Source organism: Bubalus bubalis, chromosome 3, assembly GCF_019923935.1.
Source record: "Bubalus bubalis isolate 160015118507 breed Murrah chromosome 3, NDDB_SH_1, whole genome shotgun sequence".
Classification (NCBI taxonomy): domain Eukaryota; kingdom Metazoa; phylum Chordata; class Mammalia; order Artiodactyla; family Bovidae; genus Bubalus; species Bubalus bubalis.
In genome coordinates this window covers 156,257,443-156,260,601 of record NC_059159.1, presented here as the reverse complement: position 1 = coordinate 156,260,601, position 3,159 = coordinate 156,257,443, and the positions used below count along the sequence as shown (strand labels likewise).

At 34.7% G+C, this 3,159-nt stretch overlaps 1 pseudogene; it reads right to left on the bottom strand.

The window, feature by feature from the left end:
* Nucleotides 1-594: 594 nt before the first annotated feature.
* LOC102404049 lies at nt 595-1,498 on the bottom strand (annotated as a pseudogene).
* Between the last annotated feature and the right edge of the window lie 1,661 nt (nt 1,499-3,159).

Sequence of the window (3,159 nt, the reverse complement as noted above, 5' to 3'; positions counted from 1 at the left end):
CAAATTGTATTTAATTAGATTACTGTGATGCCACCATGGGGAATATATCATGATAGGAATGAAGTGACATATATTATTGTCATTAAATGTGAAAGAACATGATATATTTGGATAACTACACAGTGAATACAGCATAGTGTGTGCAGAGGGGATGGGATAAACACAGCAAGGGAAAAAAGGAGGAAAAATTTGTACTAGAAAAATTAGGTTGGGGCCAGATCCAGTCCCTGAGTAAAACAAAAATGAGTAATAAACAGAAAAAACATGAACTCATATAGTTCTCTCAAAAAGGGGAGTGAAATATGTTTTACTTGTTAAGTATTTTTGGAAAACACAATTTCACTTTTTTTTTTTTTGTTTCTAAAAGTTTACTCCCACTTCTAACAGTAGTTGTCCTTGTTTTCATAAAAGATAAAATCAGATTATTACCTTGAAATTTCCTTCCAATTTTTAGATTCTGTGATTTTACATATATCCTTTAGTTTCTTTGTTCTGCTTGTATTGAAAACCTTGCCTCAAATATATGAGCTTATTTTGTGCATAAGCTCAAAGTTGCAAGTTCCTCATCCTTTCCTTCAGAAGCAGTCTAGTTGTCTATTTTCTCATGGCACCATGCACATCTGTATTTTTCAGGCTATAGATGATAGGACTGAGCATGGATGTGACTACTGCATAGAACATGGCAATCAGTTTGTCTGAAGAAGTGTCTTTGGACTTGGTTTATATACATTAAGAGGATTGACACATAAATATAGTCACCACTGTAATGTGGGCTGAGCAGGTGGAAAAAGCCTTTTTTCTTTCTCCATATGAATTGGTTCTTAGTACAATAGAAAGGAAGAAAATGTAGGAGATGAAAATCAATAGTAATGAAACAAACAAAAACAGTACACTGCCGAACATTAGAGTAATCTCATTCAAGGAAATATCTGTGCAAGCCAGCTTGAGAAAGGCCAATATTTCATAAACAAAATGACTGATGACATTTTCCCCACAGAAGGGCAAGTGTACTGCAAGAATTGTTTGTGTCAATGAGTTGAGAAAGCCCCATCTTCATGAGAGAGCTGCCATTTGAATACAAAGTGCCTTGCTCATGATGATAGGGTATCTCAAAGGCATGCAGATGGCTATATAACAGTCACGTGCCGTCACTGCTAGGATCACACACTCTGTGGATGCCATGGGGAAGGAGACAGACACCAGAACAACACATCTAGTAAAGGAGATTTTTTTTTTCCTCTGATAGAAAGTGTGTCATTGTTGAGGGGATAAAGGAGGATGTGCACAAAATATCAAGAAAGGAAAGGTTACCGAGAAAGAAGTACATAGGGATGTAAAAGTGGGAATCCAGGAGAGTGAGGATGGTCAAAGTGCTGTTCACTAAGAGGATCACCAGGTACATCACCAAGAGTATCACAAAAAGGAATTTTTCAGCTCTTGGGTACTCAGAAAGTCCCTGAAGAATGAACTCAATGCCTGTTGAATTGGTTCTTTCCATTTTACTTTTGCATACCTGGAGTATTACAGAAGAGATGTAGGTATTAAGGAGTCTATACAGTATTATCATATGAAGTTAGAGATCACTGGAGGAAGGGAAAGTAGCTGGTTGGTTTTAGTTGTGAAATTAGCTTTTTATATTCCTCTTCCTGCTTATAAGTTATGGAGTAGAAGACACACAATAGTTACATTGGTAGTTCATTAAAAATACAAACTCCTGTGTTTTATTTCCTGAGATTGTGATAGAGAGGTTCTGAGACAGGGAAGAACTATTTGCATTTTTAAAAGTTTGTTATTTCCGACTTAGTTGAACCACAGACGTACTATGATAATTGTTATTTTGGAAATACCATGCTTAATATCTTAAGAATATTGATTTATTTGGTTTTGTATCATGTCAGTCATTAACAGTAGCATTGGTTTAGGGTTGTGTAATTTATTAATATGCTTACATGTATTACTTATTTAATCACTATAATTCTCTGAGGAAAATAAATTTCATAGACTATATTTTAAAATTATTTTAACACATTTATACACAATAAGTAATAAATTGCCATTCATATCTACCTTTTCTGATTTACATCCCTCCTTTTTTACCTGCCTGGTTATTGCCCTCCCAAAATTATGCCAGTTGTCTAAGGAGTGGAAATAAGGCCTCTTTAAAAATAGTGCTCGCCAGATGATTCTATTGTGCAACTGAGGAAGAAAACCACCCATCTAGTGGAGTGTTTAAAACTTTAATATACAAATGAGTCACATGGGAAATCTTTGTAAAAGATTCTCAATCAGTGGATCTCAAGTGATATCTGAGATCTGAATTTATGAACATGTTTCCAGATGGTGTTGATGCTGATTGTCTAGAAGCACATGAATAGCAAGGCCTTTTAGACCATCTCTCATTGATAACTCGGAGCATACCATTGGTGTTTCAATTCTATGTAGACTGTAATTGAAGAGCAGACAATGCAAAACTAAATATATTGGTGAGACTTCTGAGTAAGTGTATTGCAATGTTTGGGTTTCTTTAGATTTAAAAAATACAAAGAATAAAATCACACACAAAAGAGTTGCCTTTTAGTTCTGTCCATATGAAAGTTTTTCCTCTTCCATTTGTTGAATTTTCAGTTATGCTCAACATTTTCCAAAACAGAAATTAGAGACTGGCTCTAGATCTGAGTTGTGTGCCATAGAGTATGGAGAAAATGATTTTAATTTGAAAACATATAAAGAGTAAATATTAGTAGATGACCTTCTTCTTTATAAAAAGTAAAAGAGCACAATTTTGAAAACGCCTCTTCATCCTTGAGACAGTCTACCTAGCTTAATAAATATCCCTAGAGGTAACATCTTGATCCAATGCATGCGTTTTACTTAGGTTTTTCAAACAGTAAGTGTACTTCTGATATAGGATTGACCATTTCTCTCAGTAATAGTCATTTGCCAACAGGGTATGCTGCTTTCTATGAAATGTCCAGTTTACAGTGATGAGACAATTCAATCAGCATAATAGAATGTTTATGTATCTATTTGCTGTGGAAAGGAGGACTCTCATCCAATTCAATCTGTTACCTACTTCATAAGCATGTATTTCCAAGGGAGTATGAAGGGTTGGTTTGACAGGATATATTTTTATTTGGTATAAATATTTGAGTTTGATTG